Source organism: Belonocnema kinseyi, chromosome 6, assembly GCF_010883055.1.
Source record: "Belonocnema kinseyi isolate 2016_QV_RU_SX_M_011 chromosome 6, B_treatae_v1, whole genome shotgun sequence".
NCBI lineage: Eukaryota > Metazoa > Arthropoda > Insecta > Hymenoptera > Cynipidae > Belonocnema > Belonocnema kinseyi.
This window is the reverse complement of record NC_046662.1, coordinates 38,410,383-38,420,875: the sequence shown is the minus strand read 5'-3', so window position 1 is coordinate 38,420,875 and position 10,493 is coordinate 38,410,383.

Here is a 10,493-nt window from a genome sequence, read left to right as displayed (position 1 = left end):
ACTTCACATTATGTATAAACTATATATAATATTTCCGTCTTGGCTCTTTCCGCCTTCCTCAGTATCTTTCCTCTCACTCACTTCCTTTCGTTAGTTACAGACAGATATCAATCGCCCCCTAAAGATTGTTCACCTTGCTGCTACCACTAAATACGTAATACGTATATAATACGTAATACTAAATACGTAAATAAGTAAGGAGGAGTGTGTCAATCGTTTGCGAATTGTGCGAAACTTGTAGAAACTAACTATATGTCAATGTTTCGATAGTCAGCAAAGTAGCTGTTCAGTTCATATGGCTCAAGACGGGTTAGTAACCGAACATTTATATGTTCGTTAGGAAAAACACTTTCCCCTGTGGGCTTTTTTCAGGTGAACTGAATATAGAATTGGAAACTGAAGATGTCTTAAGCCAAGATACCCACTTGGGCTAAACTTCTTTTTCTTGTTTCGTTCCATTAGGTCCCTTTTAGGTAGAGCAACAGGGCTTAGTTGAGTTAGGCCATTTTCTATTTTAATTTTTTTAGTAAGGCATTTGCCAACGGACGGGGAAATCTCTGTACAAGCTGCAGCTCCCTGAATTTCAAGCCTTCAGCTTTTTTGGCATCGATCTAGTCGCGCCGGCCTCCTTCTTCACCAAGTGGGTATTTACGTCCAAATTGGTAAGCTCTTACTACGCATCTTGTACTCCATCCTTAATTAGAAGGAACGTATTTCTTTTCTTCATACAAAAGGACTCCATTGCATGAATGATGTTCCGTAGCTATTTGAAAGTCTTCATGTTTTTTTTAAATACTCCATGAATCTGACCGTATCAACTCGCGCCACCGACTTTTTTATCCCGTTCGATTTCTCCAGGATCTCTAATTCACCTCAAAACCTCTCCTCACACATGCTTTTATTTAAGTTTGCTTTCTCCATATTTGATCCTGCGAGCGTCTGGAGAAATTCATTCTCCCTCCCTATGTATTAAAATGTATATTAAAAAATATAAGATTTCAGCATATTGAACGTTCCCAATCTTATATTCCATTTTTTAAGCATTAAGCCATTTTCTTTGGAGCCGATCACATATCAAAGTGTTCTACGAATATTAAGCTATTGTTTCGTTACCGATAAGAAAGCGTCTATCATCTTATTACAAATGAGCTTTAGTCTATCTTTCTGCTACGGGTAAGAGTTAGGCTAACTTTATTTTGTATGAAATTTAGTAGACATGCAGAAGTTTTAAAAGAAATAAAAATCTTTTCAAGTGTCTTGTTTTGAAGGTTATAGGAGAGTAGATTACATTACAAACTATAATACAAAATACTGAAGTTTTGAATTCTTAGTAAATGTTCCGCAAAACGATACGTTTTTTATTACTCCTGAAAACTGAGCTAAATGAAGTTAACCTAAATCTCATCCGTAGAGAAAAGATAGATTAAAGCTTATTTGTAATAAGATGATAGATGCTTTTTTAACGGTAATGGAGCAATGGCCTGATATTCGTAGAACCCATTGATATATATGTACAGCATAAATTAAATTCAAATGCGTCTTTTTGCTTCTTATCAATATTCCGCAGTCGTCTAAGTGAACATTACTAGACTAGGAAGGTAAAGTACCCCACCACCGATAAAGGTCTACTTTAATGTTCCAAACAATGTCCATAAGAGAAGGAAGGTATAATTGCGTTACATAAATATAAATACAATAGTATATTACGCAACAATGGGCGAAAGGCGACAATTGCACGAGTGTGAAGTTAGCTGCATGAACGAAGCGAGAGTAAATATCACACGAGTGTAATTGTTGCCTCGCCTCGAGTTGCGCATACCATTTTTCATCAAAAATATATTCAAAATTTGACTTGAGATGCCTTAAACTTCTTTGCGTCTCATCAAAGGTATTATTGTTTGTAAATAGGTAGGCAATGACAGATAGAGGTTAGAATGACACGGTGGAAAGTAATTAAATAGTATATTGCGTTTCAAGTGGTAGAAGGTGGGGTGAGGTCAGGTTGAAACCCTGGTGGGGGTATAGGAGGCGAAGCCACCACCGGGAGGTTCGGGGGGTAGCGCCCCCGTTATAAGAAAATATCAATCCTGATTTGAATTCAAGAATGATTAACACCCCCGTACTTACAATAAGAAGTAAAAAAAATTGTTTTGAAGTTTACCAATAAGCTTCATAGAACAAAGTACCGACATTTTCGTTGGTATCGATTGGTGATGTCGATGATCGAAGGTGGAGGCTGAAGTTAGCCTCTATTCTTGAAACAAGATGCGATAAGAGGAAGAATGGATGCAGACAAATGCAGATAAAGTAGAATGTATATACTTTCCATACCGGTGACAGTAAAGTTATTTTCGCAGTCGCCTGGTTTTACTTTCTAGTCTAGGGTTGAAAACACAATTATCGACCCGCTGCGGGGGCATCGAAAGTCAAATTTTCGATACATGTATTATGCAAAAATAATATGATACCTATAAAGAAGTTTGCTTCCCCCTACCAGCAAATGCTTATACTTTGGAAAATGTTATCTTTCTTAATAAACAAAATCTAAAGGTCCGGATATTCCGTCCGATCATGTATATTCATAACAAGGTCGCGTCTAAACGTACGGACCTGGCAAGAATAACAGGGACATTGCTTGCTTCCAGACGTATATATACTACCTTGCTTGTAAAATTATTTCTATTAGCAAATAAATAATAGATCATTCGTGAGTCAATGTATATGTGTAGCAGTTTTTAAGCTTTTTAAGGAATAAGGCATTATGCGCAAAAATAGATTAATTTTATTAACATAGTAATTAAAAAATAAATTCTGTAAACCAGGCGCAATTTAAATGAAGTATAATACATTTTCAATGGTCCTTTATTAGATATTAAATTATCATTCTATTCTTATTTAGATACTCCGCTGCTTAATATTGGCTTCGGTAAAACGGAATTCAATCGGTATAGCAGTTATTTATAGCTCGTAGTGGTCGATCACAATACGGATTAAACTTTAAAATGAAATATTGCAAACGTATTCTTTCATATAATACTATTATTTGAATTATTAAATAACTGATGCACTAAATAAATGATTACATTATTTTTGCTTCTGCAACTAACTTCATCAATGCCATGGCTATTCCACCTTTAGTAGTATAAAGGTATTCTTCAAACTTAGTACGGTTGTCTGGTCCTGAAATTGCTTTATCTTCAATTTTATTCTGAAAAAAAATATTTGAATACAAATTTATATTCTATGGTTACCAGTTTCAATTTTTCTATGGTCTATTTAAATTAATTATCAACCTAAATTAATTTCTATATAGAAATTATCAAGAAATACCTAAACACACAATGGAATATTTACACTGAAACGTAAAAGTAGGTCCCATTAGTTTGAGGATTATATTAAGGCTTGAATCAAGCATTTTTAAACTTGAATTTACCTAAAGTTTCTTACCTCTTGACTTTCGATCATTTCAGATTTACTATATGATGAAGAAACAACAGAAGTGCTTAATCCTATCAAGTATTCCAGTTGTTCCACACATTGAGAAATTGTGAGCAATGGGATTTTCTTTTCTTTTAAGAGTTCAGATTCAACTAGTTCCTGTATTGGACTCCACAAAATCAAAATTGTTGGCAAACCACGCTTTGAACTTTCTTGGCAAAGCTTTACGATATTAATATCTCGCAATAAAGTATTATTTAAATTGTCATCAGCATATTTCGAAGTCGAACAGATAACAATCTTTCGCAGATTTGTACATTTTTTATTAGATTTCTCAATCAGATTCTTTGTGAATAGATATTTTGAAAAAGATTTCTCGGAAGATTTTTCCATCCGTTGAAGATCAAATATCACATCAACTGGATTTAATTGAGAAGCTTCTGATAGAATGTTCTTTACATTTTCCTGCTCGGAAAAATCAAGATCTTCCCGAAGAATCACTTTTGCTCCAGATTGCTGCCAAATTTTTGTACGGTAGTTGAAAAAAGTTTTTGAATTATTCTTAGCTGAAGCAATTAATATATCCTTCGCTCCACGAGCTATTAAGAAATTTACTAATTCTAGGCCAAAAGTACTCAAATTATCTATTATCAGATAGGATCTTTTATTTGAGAAAGAAAAGTGAGAAATAACTGACGCTCCGTTAACCGAATTTTCTGGTTGAACTTTAACCACAATCTGAAAGAAAAGTATAAGTTTATATCCAAATAAGTAATGAAATAAAAAGAAGCCACTTTGAGACCTTCATATATTAAATATGCTTACCTTTTTAGAAATACCTTTGACGCTGTCTTTAAAAGCTTGTTGAAGGGCCACTCTTGAATATAAATTTGCGAGTAAAGGTCTGACTATGCCTCTACTAATACCATCCTTAACCATAGCAACCAGTTTTTGTTTTGTACTTGCATCAGCATCAATTAAATTCTTTGTAATGACTGAATAAAGACTAACTTCTTTCAAGAAAATTTCCATTCCCACAGATTCACTAAAAGCGTTCAGCAGATTCCCAAGAACAATGACACGAGCTTGGTTTTTAATACAGGCTAAACTAGACTCAATTTCGTTTAAATTACTACAATTATAAATAAGAAGATCTACTCCTACTCCTTTAGTTGCTAATAAAGTCTCGTTTTGGAATGAACCCTTTGACGAGAAAAGATTATTCTCATTAATAGCAGGATAGCATTTTTTTAAAAAGGCTTTTTCTTCCTTGCTTGCGAAAGTCGTAAAAACTTCACATTCTTCACTTAAAGCCAAATTGATCAAAGCTTGTCCAATATTAGAAATACCGTCATAAATCAGGACTGATTCCCTCTTTTTTATTCCACCCTTTAAATAAAGAGCCATGTAACTTGCTGCATAAGCTAGTGGAACTGTAGCGGCGTCTTGTAAGTTCCAGGTTTTTGGAACTTGCCAAATCAATTCTGGATCAGGTATAGTGATATTTGAAAGAGTTCCACTTCCTGATATTCCCATCACATGTGTTCCTTTTTTATCTATTCCAGAATATTCTAATCCGAAATTCTTCTGCCCTGATATGGCTCCGCTAGTTTCTTTTTTCTTATTGGTCGCATGAGGTCTCATGTTTTCAGTTGCAAGAAGTAAATCGGATTCTTCAATCGTCGAGTATTCAACTTTAACAACTCTATCACTATCTAAATTAATAAAAAACTGATCTTCAACCCAATCAATAGAATCAAGATCATTAGGGTGAAATTGATGAGCTCTCCAGTTTGCAGCCTGACGATATTTCTGAACAGTCGGAGTTGATTGAATCTGTACCGTTCCAGTTGAATCCGAGACTATTTTTATTTCTTCAATATCTAGTAAACCTTTGAATGATTTGTGTTCAATGGGCATTAGAATGATTCCCTGAATTTCTACTCCGCCCGATTGAATGACGTTGAGTTGTTGATCAACCAATACTGGGATGTCTGGTTAAAATAAAATCATTTTAGAAATATTTTTTTTAACAAGTTGGTAATACCGGGTTTTTGAAATATAAAAATTGCTTACCGTTGGAATTGTCAGCTGCTTCTTTGTATTGCTTCGTATCAATAGTAATTTTTATGATTTTCAGCGGAACTTGTGTTGTTTTTAGAATATTACCGAAGACATACATCTGAAGCATTGCCTCAATGAATATCATCCACTCTCTTTGGGCTACGAGAAAACCATTCGAGCCATTTGAATTTGCTTTTTTAATACTTCTGAAAGTCCCAGAGTATTGAAAACCTCGCATTTGCAATTCTTTGTATATATCGCTGTTGTTCATTTGCTCTTCACTATTATTGAAATTATTAGAAAATTTCATTTGTTCCTGAACCGCGAATTCACTGTTTTGTAAAACTCCTGAACATAACAAAGTGCCATCCAAAGTTACTTCGAAACATCCAGATCCTGCAGTATATAAATTAAATTTTGAATAGATATTTTATTTCTTCGCATTAAAAAGATCGATTAGACTTAAAAAGAGTATTGAATATTTAAAAATATTTATAAGTACCGTGTTGAACCATTACTGTTAATTCAAAAACTGCATCTTCAGTAACATTTTGAATTTTATGAATTAGTACGTTATTGAATATTATTGATTGATATATTTGTTCACTGGCTTTCTCCATAACTGCCCAAGCAAGCTTAAGATATAAAGAACATGGCAAAAATATTTCGTTGTGAACTTTGTTTCCTTTTAAAAACTTCCAAGAATCACTATTCAAATCAATTTTGAATTTTTTCTCTCTTTCTTTAACAGCGACGGGTTTAACAAAGCTAGATATAGTCCTAAAATAGTAAAATTTCTAGTTTTGTGCAAGCAGTTCATAAAACCAGTCTGAAAAAAAAATCTCCAAAGACCGGATTCACTTCATATCATGAAAGCAGTACAACCTCTAGTCACAGAATTATTTTTGACTCATAAATAAGTCTTCAGGATTTTCCATGAAGGCTTTTTTCACCAAGCTCAGAAACCTCACTGTTTTTTTTCTTTTGATTTTTAAAAATATTCTCCTAATGTATAAAGTATATTTCATGATAGCCTGCCCTGTGTTCTTGATACTTTTTCTATATCGCGTTAGTTTCAAGGTTTCTGCAAGGATTTTTTTTCAAAAATAATACTCTGTAGTTTGATGGAAAAAAAGAAAGATCGTAACTTTACAGTTTACCGTCATCGCCGTGGAAAAAGAATTGAGTAGTAAATTAAAAACCTATAAATTATGGTTCTTCTTCTTTTGTTCTTTTGGCAAAAAATGTGAATTACCATTAGTTAGAAAAAAAAATCTGTCTTGTTCACATGGCTTGGGCACAAGGGGTCGAATATTTATATAATTTGACATTTCATTTTTTCACATATTATTGTTTTTTTTAAATTTAGATCAGATTTTGACCCTAACTTTGAATGGGCTCTAAAATAAGACGTAAATTTTAAATATGAAATGAAATGTGAAATCATACATTATCTTTCCGTAGCATAGTCTATCATGGAATATGCTATTTACATTAGTGTGTTACATAAATCAGTAAGATGCATGTAGTCTTCTTCCCTTTGAGAAACAACAAATATGAGTAATACATTATTCTGTACATTGAGCTTGAACTTTTCATATGATCGAAAATTAATTCTGTCAAAAGAAAAATTTTGTTTGTCAGAGAAAATTATTTGTCAAAGAGTAATAAAAACTTACCAATCCTCCGAATGATCCCATTTGATCAATGGCGATATCGAAGGTGTGCCACATGATACAGGATAATTGACCCTGGGATATAATTTCGAAACATTAACTTTGAGACCGCTGTTGTACATTTTTCCTAATGCAGTTATAATGAATTCGACATTGTTTGGATGATCTCGCTTGGTGAGAGGAATATTAGTGACACTTTCTGGCAGAGATTTTTTGACAATAGCTTGCAGTAGGCCGTGAGGTGCAATTTCAATGACAATTGCATTGGCTGGAATCGCTCTTGCCGCCTCAGCAAATAAAACAGGACTTAAAACATTATTTGCGTGGTATTCTGGAGAAGAAAATCGAGCTTCAGCGGAATTCCATTCGCTACGTGGAACTGATGTGCTGATCCAACGAGCACTACGAAGTCGTGGATTTGGTATTACTTTGTGAAGATATTCCTTTAATTTTGCTCCAGCTGGTGCAATGTATCTACTGTGGAAGGCTATGTTACTGCAAGCCACTTCTTTGGCAAAGATACCCTTAGCCTGTGAAAAGATATTAATACATGAGATATTTAACTTTATATCCTCATATTATTTAATCAAAGGGTATACGAAAATTCAATAGTATCGGAAAGAAAGGATAAATTCTGAATCTTGTATATATTTCGAACCAAAAGATCTGCAGCTAATTTCTTTATAGTTTCTTCAGGGCCACTGATCGTGGAACTTCCTGAGCTGTTATGGCAAGCTACATCTACATCAGGTGGACAAAGTGGTTTTATTTGATCATATCCAAGACCGACTGCTGCCATAGAACCTTTTGGTAAATTTGAGTCCACTGATGCCAAACCTCGAGATAAAGCTGATAGAACCATTTCATCTGCAGTAAAGCAACCGTCAGCATAAGCGCAACCTAATTCCCCAAGTGAATGACCAATTATAAAATCGGGTTTAATTCCAAAATAAGTCAGAAGATCCACCAAACCAATCTGTGGAAATAAATTTTTGTATATTTTTTTTTTTTTGTTTATCGGATATATAAAAAATGGGAAAGAATAGAATAAAAAGTAATAGCATACCTGAACGGTTGCAATTCCCACAAAGGAATTGACTACATTGTCAAACATTTTTGGATCTTTCTCCGTCAGAATTTGCATTATGTCAATACCGTGAGGTTTTAAAACTGCATCACACTTTCGTACAGCCTCCGCAAAAACAGGGAGTTTCAAAAGAGCTTCCCCTGCAGATAAAATATTATTTAAATGACGGTTCATTAAAGAAAAGTATCTTTAAGTGGAGCGGGAGGTCTTTTAAAGTATTATTCTGCATGTTAAGTTGAAAGGAAAAGGAATTTTGCAATTTTAGAAGAGAAGTAAAGTTTTGGAAAAATGTATCACGTATTTTGTGATCCATTTTTTTACTTTTTATTACATTTGATATCTTTATTGCATTGAATATTTGTATGGGTTGGGAAAAAACATACTTTAATTCAGTACATATTGCTAAGGTATGTTTGCAATAGCTAAAGATCTGTTTAATACACATTTTTCTGTACTTTTAAATATTTATTTACAGTTGGACAACCATTAAAGAAATTCGTGAATGAAACCCTAAAACGAATTAATATTATAAGCTACAAAAATACAACAGCAGGGCTACTTATAGAGAAATTGATTAGCGACCTATTTGGATGCAATGTTGCGAAAAGAACGGGTAATTTAAATGAAAAAAAAACAGGAATTCGAGATTGATCCAAAAGTCTATACACCACCCACCCCTTTCCCCCTTATAACGCTGCGGGCAATTTCTTTCTTCACTTCTCTTATATAAAGTCCTCGACCCCTGGCTAAAACCCGGTGAGTCAGGCTTACGTCGAAAGGAATTTGGCTTAATAGTTAAAGAATAGCACAGGAAAAAAATGGGTTTTTCTGAGTCTTCGATGCCAATATAACCCCTACACGTCAGGATTTTGACATAACCTCAAAAACGCCCAGGAAACAACTGAAACCGCAAAAATTATTTACACGTACCATTTTCATCCTCCTCCCCTTAATATGGTAATCCTATAGCCTCATGACCTCATAATCCCTTTACCTCGTAATAATAAAACCCCATAACCTCAAAATCCCGTAACCTCGTTCAGAAGAAAAATCTTGTTTGGGAAAACAAAACAATTTCGTGAGTTCTTCTTGTGCAACATAGTCATCAGTAAGTAGCTCTATATCCCCGAAATTCCATAAAACCATAACCTAACGCAATGGATTTCGTCTCGGCTTTTTGCCACTGTGAACACTCTTGCTTTTAAACATCCGACAGAAGTCAGTCATCATATTCGTATTCCATGTAGCTTTGTAAAGTCTTTTCATTTCCTTGACATCTCGATGAAAGTGTTCTCCTTGTTCTTCACTGTAATCTCCAAGGTTTTTTGAGAAGTTTTCCAGGTCGGAATCAAGAAAGGGTAGCTTGTAACTCATTAAGAAATCCATTTTTCTGTAGTTTTTCAGCAAGGCAGATACCAATTCCTTGCAGTTGTCATTCTTGTGATTGCCTAAGAAATTCTCAATCACATTCTTGAATCTCAGCCATGCATCTCGTTTTTTAACTCTCATTGTGGCAATGAACGTTTCATCTTAACGTCTTACGAATTTGAGGTCCATCAAAGACTCCTTCTCTTAATTTCACGCTCGATAAAGCTGGAAATCGTTTTAATAAGTCAGAAAACCATTTTCCTTCCTTCCCCTAAACTTTTACGAACTGGTTCATCAAAGAAAGTTTGATGTGCAAGGGAGGAAGTCGAATTTTAACCGACTCAACCAAAGGTTTCTTTATAATATTTTTTGATCTAGTTTCTATACGTTTTCGAGATGGCCAATCGTTCTTAACGTGATGACTCTTGCGATCCCTGCTATACCACAACCAAAGATAGCATGAGAATTTCGTGAAACCAGATTTCTGACCTAGATTCATTGTCAAGATCTTGAGATCGCCACAAATTTTCTTTTTGTGTTCTCTGTATTTAATCTTACGCAAAACCATTTGTATGTTTACATATTCTTCCATGAGCGTTACAGAGTGTGCTATAGGTATCGAAGCATATTTATTTAAATTCTGTAATAAAACCGCTTTAAGGCTACATTTTGAAGAATCACTAAACAATACGTACTCCACAGATTTGTAGATATCTTTTCCTAATTTATTCATAAGACCATGAACACGGTTACTGTATAATACGAGGGTAGTTCAATAAGTCCTTAGAATGAAGTATAAAAACAATTTTTTTTGGGTAAATTTTTTTTTATTTTTCAAGATAATCTCCTTGGAGCTCTAT